Source organism: Pongo pygmaeus, chromosome 11 (assembly GCF_028885625.2).
Source record: "Pongo pygmaeus isolate AG05252 chromosome 11, NHGRI_mPonPyg2-v2.0_pri, whole genome shotgun sequence".
In the NCBI taxonomy this organism is placed as follows: domain Eukaryota; kingdom Metazoa; phylum Chordata; class Mammalia; order Primates; family Hominidae; genus Pongo; species Pongo pygmaeus.
In genome coordinates this window covers 129,083,856-129,096,938 of record NC_072384.2, presented here as the reverse complement: position 1 = coordinate 129,096,938, position 13,083 = coordinate 129,083,856, and positions in this window count along the sequence as shown.

The window sequence follows — 13,083 nt, the reverse complement described above, 5'->3', positions numbered from 1 at the left end:
ATGCTGCCTAGATGAGAAACTGCTAAATTGGCTATAAAACTATTCAGAAAAACCCAATCTAACACCAGGGGTTCAGAAAACACAAACAAGGAAGCTCATGGTTCTATTTCCCTGTCTCATTTCACATTGAAAATTGCTTCATAAAAGACATTGGTAGCAGGTTAGGAATGTAAAAAATACTTTTTCTACCTTTTGAGACCGAAAATAGTCTTGCCTTCTTTATTACAAGAGATTCAAGTTTCATGATTTATGTTTCTGTTTTCTTAATTCTGCCTTATAAAAGATGCTGAACACCAGAAAAAAGGAAATGACCATCCTGGCATATGATACTTATAATGTCCCTGCTGAGCTTCATGTCCATACTGAGTGCAGTATTACAGTGTAGTCAAGGGTGTGCAATATATTTTTTAGCCTAAGTGTAGCATACACCAGTGGACAGAGATTGGAAAGGAAACCAAATTATCATGGTGACTAAAGGTAGAAAAGGCTTTCTTTGGCACAAGGAAATGTCAAAAGCAAATAGTAAATATATGGAAAAAAAAAAAGAACACTCAAGTTCCAAAGTACTGTGGCTCTCTGGTCACAAGATGTCCTTTCTATATACATCAATGAGGAATACAGTTTTTTTTTTCTTTTCTTGAAGGTTTAGACAGACAATCCTAAAAGGGAACAGACAAAAGAATTTTTTAAAAGAATGAGCAATTTTTATTATGTAATATTGTGTAAAATGTTGAAATATATATATAACATATAATTCAAAGATCAAATATATTTTTAAAACAAAAGTGAAAAGCTTTTTAAAAATTCAAAGATACAATTTAAATTAGAAAAACTATTTTAAAGATTAAAACCATTGAAAATTTGATTTTATATATAAATAAGCTATGAAATAAACTTTAAAGCTAAAGAAAGAAAATATAAAAGCTAAAAATTAGAAAAAATATATACAGATCACCTATTGGCATTAGTGTTTATTAGAGTTTAACTATTCATTTTTGTGTGTTTTGTTACTTCTTATTTAATTAAGATGTGTTTCTCTCATTAAAAGATACTTGTAACTTTGCATCAACATTTTCAGCATATACTGCTTTTGTTTTCAGATCACATTTGGGACCTTATTTGCTATGTCTCTTGTCTATGAGATTCCTATTTTCATCTTTTTCTTACATTTGCAGTCAGCACAGCTGTAAAATCTGAGGTCACCGTCTCCACACAAGACCTCTCTCACTTCCGACTTCAACCATAAGTTTAGTGGTGCCCCAAACCACCCTCAGTTCTGGTAATTCACTAGAAGTTTTCATGGATCTCATTGAAAGCTATTCTATTCATGGCTATCATATATTACAGAGATAGGATATGTTACCAGCCAAGAGAAGAGAGAGACACAGAGGACAAGGTACAGGAGAGCTCCAAATGCAAAGTTCTAGTGGCCAGAGTTTTTTGTTAGGGATTTATTGTATTGGCATAATTGATTGATTGATTATTCAACTCAGCAACTAGGTTACTGATACTGCTTGACCCAAAGCCCCTGCACTCTAATCACATGGCTAATCTTTCTGACATGGCCAGCTCTACCCTGAGACTGTTGGGTATGGCCAACAGTATCCTCAGACCCAGTGTGGCAAGCCCCCACCCTATCTGATACAAAGATATACGTATCAGATATAATATACATTACTTTCCAGAAGCCAAGGGCAAAAGCCTGACCTCCTCTTTGGCACACTGACAAGGCCAAACTTTTTTTTTTTTTTAATAAGAGATAGCATCTCACTTTGTTGCCCAGGCTATAGTACAGTGGAGCAATCATAGTCACTACAGCCTCAAACTCCTGGTCTCAAGACATCCTCCCACCTCAGCCTCCCGAGTAGCTGGAACCACAGGTGCACATTACCTCACCCACCTAATTTTAAAATTATTATTTTAAAAACAGAATCTCACTACATTGCCCAGGCTGGTCTCGAACTACTGGTTTCAGATAGTCCTCCCACATTAGCCTCCCAAGTAGCTGGGATTATAGACGCAAGCCACTGTGCTGGGCTCCAAGGCCAAACTTTTAACTAAACCAGCCAATGCTCTCTTACAGCCAAGCAGCATATGTCCAACATTTACAAAAACTAGTATGTTCTGGGGGCAGGAGGATTTTACCTCATTTTTCCAATACATTTGACCATCAGTACTGCTGTTATCATCTTACCAACACCACCAGTGTTATATCATGTCACAGTATGGTTGATGTGACCTGAAAAATGAGATAGTGGTGTATTACCAGAGTCCTGCTCAGTCATCAATAATTAGTCCAGTCCATCATCACATAGAACCAAAATGTCCCAGACAGATTTCACTTAGTTTTGTTAGCTTTCTTTTGAACTTGTCAGATTGCGAGAACAGATATGATCTTGGCAACACATGGCTTCCTCCTTTCAGGCATCTGGTATCATTGAGCTAAGAGATAACATTATCTCTTGCTCTGAGTGGCAATGTAATATTGGATTTCCCTTGGTGCATAATTCTTTTATTAATTCCTTTACCCTCAACTAGTATTCCTCCTTCTCTCCACTTAATCATTTTATCCAAACTTTTTCACCCTTTAGAAGGAATGTTAAGTTTGACTACTGTGCTAGTCCATATTTCCAACAGCATTATTAGTCTACCAAGTGCCCCCCGCCAGTTCAGTCCATTTCCATTTAAATAGGGGAGGGCTATAGACATACAGAACCAGTGAGCTTTATTAACCACTGGGCAATCGACTGCATTTACTGTCAACTCCAATATTTCCAAATAGGGTGAAGACACAATTCACGCCATCAGGCCTTTACAAATTCTGACTTAAGGGTTTAACAATATAGTTATACTCTCTTTCTTAGAGATATTCCTGATTCTTGGACCTATAATTGCAGTCCTGGCCTTGAGACCACTAAATCAGGAAAGAAAAGGGAAAGTTGAGGTGATGTGGGGAAAAGAGGAAAAAGAATAGTCATACCAGCATTCCTTTCTACCCACTCCTTCCTAAATCCTCCAGTTAAGTGGAGGAATCTATCTTTCAGAAATGTTCCCTTGGCTGCTCTCATGTTAAGTGTAAGCATAGGCTCACGAAAGGAGGTTAGCCACCCCTCCTTGCCTCATCTCCCTTTCTTTTAGACAACAAATGTTCCACTTGTCTTTTTCAAGTCTATAACAAACTCTTACCCTAAGGAGGATATCTCTCTATGCGCTGTTGGACATTATGGGCTGAAAAGTGTACTTCTTAGTCTGAAAAAATGTGACTCAAGGGGTCCAAATTGGTGCAATATTTTCTGCTCTGGTGCTTTATAGTACTTTGACAATTTCTCTCTACCACTGGCTATGACAAGCCCAGTCTACACTAAGCTCCTGCCAGGACACATCTGTAGCCTCCCAGGGCTACTAATATCAGTCCCAGTTGCCAGCTATGTGTGATGCCTTCCACCCAGGGAACTTCCCCATAGCCATTTGCAGTCTTTGTCTCTCCAAATGGCAAACAGTATAATTTTATAGGCATTTTATTTGTTAGAGTGTGGGAGAGAAGTATGTCTAGATTCAGCTCATTTCAGCATTGCTATGGACCCCCAATGTCCACTCATTTAGTGGACCACGATGTCCACCTCCAGCGAGCACATCAGAATATCTACTAACTGGTCCTAATCATCTTCCAGTCTTGGAAGGAAGTTCTTCTGATGGGCATTGACATGTCTAATCCACCTTCTAAATTCCTACAGTGATTTCCATAGGGCCAAGCTCCATGCGAGCTTCTATTTAATAGGCTCATTTCCCCTTGTCTTACCATACTACCCATGACTTGGTAAAAAGCAAACACAGGGACAAATAGCATACAATTCTGCCCCCTGATCTGATTTGCTTTTACCTTCCTCTACCAGAGCAGTGGCCTTTCAAACAGGATACTGTCCATTCACTTTGGAGCTACTCGTCCATATACCAAGTGGCTTTTTGTTGGTCAGTTGAGAACTGGTCATGGAGCACTGAACAAATAGCAATAAGCTCTGGCAGCTCTTCAGTTGGTTCCAAAGTCATCCCCAGGACAATGGAGGCTGCATGCTCCTGAGTACCTCCTTGCACTCCTCTGGTAGCATGTTCCTGTACAAACCATTTCCATTTGTCATAGAATTCTTCTTGGCATTGTCTTATCCATTAGAATGCTTCTCTGACATCAACCAAGACATTATATGTATTTCAAGTTTCAAGATTAGTTCATGTCCTTCAGTTATAGGAGCAACTCAATTAAAGGCCAATAGCAAGCTCTTCATTGTCTCTCATTTGGAAATGTTCAGGTTCAAATTCTGACAGTATTCAGAAGCTACAATACAAAATGTCAATAGTTTCTATTTACATTAAAATTATTTTTATTTCTCTTATTAAGTCAAACTTCTTTTTTTGCAGAAATGTTTCACTGGAATTTTTGCAGATTTTGAGTCAGCTGCCTTGGACTATAACTGTTAAGAATACACAGTATAAATCTCAGATTTCAGTCCAATTATGTTACCTGATCAAATAGGTCTCATGGGACTTATTTAAATTAAAGTAATCATGCAGCTTTAAGCAGCTATGTGTAGCATTTTAGGGATCCAATGTACTCAGCAGAGTTTTTATAAATTAAAGATATTGTATAGCTTTAAGGAGCTATGTATAGCACTTTAGGCATCCAATGAACTCAACAGAGTTTTAAAAGTCTTAGTATATTCTGGCAGGAAGTAGGCAGCATCCTCCATATTCTTTTGTGGTGACAACCTAGAAGGCTGTGAGTACTGTCCATGCATAGATAATGTTAAGATTACTTAACCTCCCTTCTTTCATAAAGCCAGGCTCTAGAATGTAAAAATTCATTCTACATCCAGATTTTCCTGGTCCTATGAGATGTCCTGATTGTTAAGGATGAGCAAAGATTGACAGACTCAATTTTGAGACCTCAAGAGATTGTCACCCACACTATAAAATCTACAGCAAGTGTGGTCTCCATTACAAAGAAAATAAATTAAAATTTATGTTTACAAATCACATCTCTACCAAGATACTGTGTATCAGTTTTCCAAGGACTGATCAAGCATTCAATCTAGAATAAAGATCTAAGCCAGGAGAGCTGCTAAATCAACCCTAAGTAGAAATGACAGGTTTCAACATCTACTAAGAAATGCTAATTAGTTAATTACTAATTATATTTTGAAGAAAACTACTGATTTAGTTAGTACTAAAATTATCACTTATGTAACCGTAGATAGTAGGTGAGTAGCTAGATAATTGATAGGTAAATAGATGATAGATAGGTAAGTATAATAGTAAATGTGTGGTTATATTTCTTACAACTTTTCTCCCCTTGAAAATGCTATAAGATATGGAACATTTTTTATCAAGCCTGATGTTGGGAAGCTGGACCCTTGCCTGAGAAATGATGAAATACAAGAATAAAAATGTTAGGAGACTCTCTCACAAAGCAGTCCATGGAATAACACAAAGAAAATCCAGGTCTTCAGATTCCTCTCCAGGGTTAATGAGAGTTGCCTGGTTTTATTTTTCACCATGCAATCATTTTTTATGTTCCAAGAGGTGGAATATCAGAGCTTAATTTAAGGCTCTCATGTCTGGATGCAAGACTCGGCTTGAAATCAAAGCCAGCTCTACCATTCATTAATGGTAATGTCTTTTAAAAGTTATTTAATAACCCCATTCCTCATTTTCCTCACTTGCAAAATAAGTGTATTAATAACAATTACCTCATTTGGCAGTTGTATTCACTTAGTTAGTATAGGATAATTTTTATATTCCTAACACAAAATAAGTATTATATTTGTAAAGTAATGCTATTAATGGAAGATTTACTATTAACTATTGACTATGCTCTATCAATACTGTTGACTATTGATTATGCTCAAGTCATGTTATAATTCCCTAAAGGTCATCTATAAATACATAACACAATTCCGAGTACTTCTTTATTGTAGCTTTATTGTAGCTCTCATCCTAGTTTTAGTTAAATTAGTAATTTTAAAATTACTCTCAGTTGTTTCAGATACTATATAAGTTCCAACAGGGTAATGATTGTGTGTGTGTGTGTGCGTGTATGTGTGTGTGCTCATAGCAATACAACAGTGAGTAGTACAGTAGTTGAATAAAATAGATGCTTAATAAATCTTTGTGCTTAATAATTTACAGTTGAGGAATTGCAGGTTAAATGAGCTAAGTGACTTTCCTAAGGTCAAAGTTAATGATAAGTTAAGCTACATTTAGAAGCCAGGGCAAAGTTATAACAGACACTATCATCAGAGCTAATTTCATGCTTCTGTAGCTTGTGTAGTTGTACAGAGCCCCACACTAAGAAGCGGCCTGCACTTGGCTTAAAACTCAACTGTTGCTGCCTTGAAATTCCTAACACAGTAATTTTTGAGTAAGAGATCCGATATTTTGTTTTGCCCTGGGCCTTGCAAATTATGTGTCTGGCCTTGACCATCATGCAGTCTCCTGACTCAGCCCTCAAAACAGATTTGAGGATACTGGATTGAGAAATGCCTGCTCAGATTAATGCAGACTTTGGCCTACTCCACAAAATCAGCAAGACAAAAGGCTTCCTTTCCCTCCTGTCAGCTCTTCCCAGGGCCATAAGCATTCCTCTTTAGAGAGTTGGCAGGAAAAAATTGGGCAGAATGACAATTGCATTGCACTTGAAGGAATTACATTAGCAACCCCAACTCCAATGTGAATTGAGAGCACAAATGCTCTCATCAGACACCTGAGGTCATACGTGAAATTGTAACAGTCAGATAATAAATAACGTCATCCTGCACATAAAACTCAGAGTGACCTTCAGAAATTGTGGCACCCTCCAGTCTCTAAGTCTCTCTCCCCGCTAGCATAAAAATACTCTCTGGTGTCCTAGGGCCCCCTTCCACAAAACTTCACCAGGATTTGTCCATTTTGGAGAGTACCCCACACTCCAGGTTTCTGCTAGCTCCCTCCCACTGGTGTGATATCCTACCTTGTTTTAACCTGAATTGACTCTCCCTTAGCTGAGAAAGCCAGACAAACTCCATTTTGGCTCCTTCACTTACAGCCCCTTACCCACTTCCCCTTCCACAAGGACTTAACTTGTGCAAGCTGACTCCCAGCATATCCAAGAATACAATTACTGATAAGATACTGTGGCAAGCTATATCCGCAGTTCCCAGGAATTCGCCCTGTTGATAGTACCCACAGCGCCCATGTTTGTGTACAGCTGATAGCACCCAAAGACCCCACGTCTATCACCTTGTGATGGATATAAAGCTGCTGCTCCTGGAACTGTTTGTTTTTCTGTAACCATTTATCTTTTTAACTTTTTTTGCCTGTTTTGCTTCTGTAAGATTGCTTCAGCTAGGCTCCCTCTCCCCTTTCTAAAACAAAGCATAAAAGAAAATCTAGCCCCTTCTTCAGGGCCGAGAGAATTTTGAGCACTAGCCGTCTCTCGGTCGCCGGCAAATAAAGGACCCCTGAATTAGTCTCAAAGTGTGGCGTTTCTCTATAACTCGCTCAGTTACAACACTGGTACATCAAAATATTCTCCAACTGCTACTGAAAGTCTGAGAGTTACTGAGTAACTGAGAAGGTAAACTGATAGACTAGTTAAGATTCAAGTGTTCATAGTTGGAGACAAACCTGGCCTTAAAAGAGAAGCACAAATAACTGGCTGCATCCCCTTCTATTTCTGCCCATGTGATGTGTCAATTCCTGGGCCACAGACACTCTGGTCAACACGCCCACCCCAAATTTCTCTCTCAGAGATTGACTGACTGATATTTTCACAACTGGAAGTCTTTACAGGGCCCATAATATGAACCCCAAGTAAAATACAAATTATCAGAGCAAAAGGGCAGGCTAAGTTACACACCACTGCAGTCTCTTGCACTCCAGTGTAAGTTTATCAGATGTTTTCTGTAATCTAAATTTTGTAATGATTGCAGTGCTATAAGGAGCAGAGGAAAGGACAGGAAGGAAGAATTGAGCTCGCAATGCTTCCCTAGCAATTTAATTAAGTCTTTTCAGTTAGATCATTCCTCTTCTCTGAATATCTATTGCAAATGTCCTATAATTTCCTTGTATCACACACCCCTCCACCATGGCTTCCTCTCCTTCATTTTCAGCAGAAGATTGTGTTTCCCCATTACCCCCCGACCCAACCCAGGGAAAAGATAAGCTAACAGGCAGGTCTTCCTGTCACCAAATATACAGATCTACATTCAACTTCATCCTCCCAATCCAATGAAGACTTCATCTAATGTCTCTTCAGTATAAGTGCATGCTTCCTCCCTGGAACCTTCATACAGGTAATTAAATATTTCGAGCTTTTCTTTTTAAAAACGAAGTACTCATGGTGGCAACTATACCCTCACATCATAATATATGATCCTTTTTTTTTCAAATTAAATGAAAATAAAACCGCAATTTATTAAAATTTGTGGGATAATAGAAAATCCCAAATAATCTATGGGGGTGGGCACCACTCCTGGAACTAATGAGAATATATATAGCAAGGTTACAGGGTACAATGTCGATACACAAAAAAATTGATTTCCTATATGCCAGCAATGAACAATTAGAATTTCAAATTTTAGGAAAGCGATATTATTTTCAACAGCAACAAAACAATGAAATACTTAGGAATAAATATAACAAAATCTATACTGGACCCAAATCTAGAAAACTACAAAACACAGATTAAAGAAATCAAAGAAATCTATATGATCCTAAGGCCACTCTGTCTATTAAAATTAAGCACTCTAAAGATATATTTCCACCCACTTTGTCCACTTTCTGCCTTCCCACTGACCAGGTCCATTTTAACCTCCACCACTGGCTCTGCCCCATCTTCCACAGCATGGCTTCAGTAAGGTGGCCTCCATGCCAGTCAATATGATGGACACTTTCCAGTTTCCATTTAACCTGATTTTTGGGCACATTTTGACCTTGACTAGCAGACTCCACTTCTTGACATATTTTCTTCTTTTTTTTTCCTTACATTACTCTGGCCAGTGTCTGAGTCCCTTTTTCTAATTCTGCCTCCTTTACACTAAAGCGTTTGGAATTTTTCAGGGCTCAGCCCTAAGCATTATTCTCTTCTTATTTTATTTTTTCTGAGTAACTTTAGCACATATGCTCCTATGATTTTATTTACCTTCTTTTCTTTCTTTTTTTTTTTTTTTTTTTTTTGAGACAGAGTCTCGCCCCGTTGCCCAAACTGGAATACACTGGCACGATCTCAGCTCAATTCAACCTCCGCCTCCTGGGTTCAAGCGATTCCTCATTCTCCTGCCTCATTATCTGGATATCTCCCCTCGAGTATCTGGGATTACAGATGCCCACCACCATGCCCGGCTAATTTTTGTATTTTCAGTAGAGCAGGGTTTCACCATGTTGGCCAGCCTGGTCTTGAACTCCTGACCTCAGGTGATCTGCCTGCCTCCGCCTCCCAAAGTGCTGGGATTACAGGCATGAGCCACTGCGCCTGGCCCAAATATTTCTTTTCAGAACAAACCTATCTTCTACATCCCAGGCTCATATGTAACTTTATAGATGTGTCCACTGAGAAGTCTCCAGAAACCTGAAACTCAGCGTCTAAAACTAACTTCTTTCCACGAATATCTGTTCCTCTTTTCCCTGCAGAATCACTTATTTCAGTAAATAATGCCACCGTTCACTTCATGGCTCATGCCAGAAAATATAAAAGTGACTCTTAACTCTTCCCACTCCTTCAACCCTCACTTCTAATCTATCACTAAATCATGGTGACTCTGACTTCCAAATAACTCTCAACGAGATTATACTATTTCTGTATTCACCATCGCCACCTTAGACTGTGCCACCATCATTTTCACTTTGCCTATGGCAATAGCCTCTAACCAGCATCACACCCCTGCGATTTTATCCCTCCAACCCAATCTTTACTTACAAGTCAGGTACATCCTTTTCAAATGCTAATCTCCAACACTTCTCAATTTAGAACCTAACCTAATTTACCAGTATCCTGTTACTTTCGGTAATGGTCTGAAACCACAGTCCAGGCTGTAACTCCTTGCATAATACAGACTCAGTGCCTGCCTCAACTTGTGCCATTGTGGCCCTCAGTGCTCCAGAGGGTGAAACCTTGCAGATCACCTGCTGCTCTTCACTTTAGGGACTTTGCCATGCTCTTCTATTTGCTAAAACAAACAAACAGACAAACAAAACTCTTCATCCTAACTTTCACCTGGCCAGCAGATCACCTGCTGCTCTTCACCTTAGGGACTTTGTCATGCTCTTCTATTTGCTAAAACAGACAAACAAAACTCTTCATCCTAACCTTCACCTGGCCACATCGTATACATCCTAAAGAATGACACTTAAATATCACATCTGATAAGCCTACCTAGTTCTTCCTATAGGACTCATGCTATATATATTTACAATACCTTGTACTTCTCCCTTTATTACTTGCCACAGTTTTAATCATTTGCATAACATCGACCCCACTTACTATCCTTAGACAAAAGCTCCAAGAGACAAAGATTATGTCCATCTCGTTTATTTTTGACAGACTTTTACTTAGCCTTACATCATACACAAGGAAGAAATTTACTAAATATGTGTTAAGTGAATGAATGCATAAATGGAAACTGCAATTATTAAAACTCTACTCTTGGCCGGGCACAGTGGCTCACCCCTGTAATCCCAGCACTTTGGGAGGCTGAGATGGGTGGATCACCTGAAGTCAGGAGTTCAAGAGCAGTCTGGCCAACATGGTGAAACTCCATCTCTACTAAAAATACAAAAATTAGCTGGGTGTGGTGGCACATGCCTGTAATACTAGCTACTTGGGAGGCCGAGGCAGGAGAATCCCTTGAACCCAGGAGGCAGAGGTTGCAGCGAGCTGAGATCACGCCACTGCACTCTAGTCTGGGCAACAGAGTGAGACTTTGTCTCAAAAAATAAATAAAATAAAATCCCACTTTTGAATTTTGTAAGGTAAGACCACATGGTTGGCTTCAGACTGAGAGTTCAGCTCCTGGAAATAGCAGAGGAAGGATTACGTATGCCTAGGAGAAATGAAATATCTGGTTTTATAAAATTTTGTCAACTTAGAAATGGCCCTAGTTTCACACTTTAAATGTACATAGCTGTGCCGAGGGATCTCTCCAAAGACATGACTGTAATAAGTCTACAAGGCTCAGGCAGCCTCTGTGATCGCAAGTGTTTTGTTTCTAGGATGAATGGGTTTGCATTACTTTTATGCATGCCATGAAATTAAATCCCAAGACCTCACAAGCTCAGAATTCACCCTGTCAAATCCCACACTGAGGAGGCTGAGCTTTCTTATCCACAATCCTTTCACTTATGATACATATTGCAGTTAGTTATATATATATTTTTCCATTAATTTGCTATTACATTTCTTTTCTCTGTTTTGTTTTTCACTCTTTTCCTTTGAAATTGGAGACAACATCACTTCCAAAGTGTACTAGTAATAAAAGAGCTTTTATTTTAAAAAGTAGAAACATTTCATTTCATGAAATTAGATGTTTATAGCATTGACTTCTCCTTTATACTTATTATACTATTTTCCTTCAGCTCTTTCTTAGAGGATTAATTATACATGGTATGGGGAATTTGCAAGTTTAACTGCATCAACCTGTTTTCTGTGGTGTAATGATGGCAAAAAATGATAGGGAAATATGTTATTTTATAGTATTGCTTTGCCTCCAAAAAAGGAGAAGGATATGCAACATATTTCTTGGTCCTATATATAAAATGTCTCTGTTCCCAAATCAGTAAACTATAAATTAATGAAAACATGGGACTAAATTATGTGTGCTTATTAATTTAGATCACAATGCTTGTGTCCAAGAAAGTGCTAATTACTATTCTTGGCAGACGTAAATACTCAGATTATTGTCATGGAACAGAACACAGCAACATAGCTTATTAACAGCATTTTTCCAATTTTTTTCTATATCCTTGCTTATTTCTCCTTTTATTTAGTGGAATTTTGCTTGTTTATGGTCATTTGTTTGACCATAACTATTGTTTGTTTTATAGTTATACTTATAAAAACTCAGGCAAAAATATCCCTTTCTCTGGTTACTTGTATCAGTGGTTCTGATCTTCTTACAAATACTTTAAAAAATTAGTGTTGACATTGACCCATTCAAAGTCTATAACACTGTCTTGCTTTTTTCTCATTTCTAGAAAGAATTGAGAAGCCACACGTAGTCTCAATTATGCAGGCATCTGTCTGCTTCCTCCAAGGAAGATTGAGACATCTTAAGATAATTTTCTACAGCATTGAAAGCACTTAGCATTTAATTATATATTTTGTTGCATTTTTCTTTGATTTCATAGCAGAAAATTGAACTATAGACAAGAGAAGGCAATTTATAAAAGGAACACGGAAAAAAATTGTATATATTGAATTGATGACTTCCCCAGTAATGAAGAATTATTAAGATAAATTTTATATAATTTTAAGCTATATATTGACAAATCTTAATGCAAATTATATGGAAAGAACTTAGATAAAAGACAGGGATTCTGGAAATGTTTGGAGAAAGCATCATACTTTCTCTTCATTCTAAACAAGAATACCTCTGGCTCACCAGAGCTATTCTTGTAGCTCTGGCTACAAGAAATGGCTGAGAAAGGCAGTAGATTCCCAGATCGGACAGAAGTCTTTAGCTCTGCAGGTTGAGGAATCCTTAGGAAGAAACTTGTGAAGGGCTTTCCTGCCATGGGCTTGGTGAGATCATGGTAAGGGAGCCTCTGAAAAAAGATTGTGGGGATATTGGAAAGGACTTGGTCTACAGAAATATGTGAACTGCTGGGGAATTGGGAAAACATTGAACCTGAGTGTGTGTGTGCGTGGGGGCAGGGAGGGGGGGTGGTGCGCGCGCACATGCGTGCATGGGCCTTGTTTCCTTGGCCTTCGAAATACAAGTCAGAGCAGAAAAGTTGAACTGAGTTATCCCTACTCCAGAGGCTAAGAGAGTAGGAGAAATCCAGGTCACAGTCAGGAATTTTCCTCCTGCCCTCTTACTGCTATAGGTTTAGCCACAG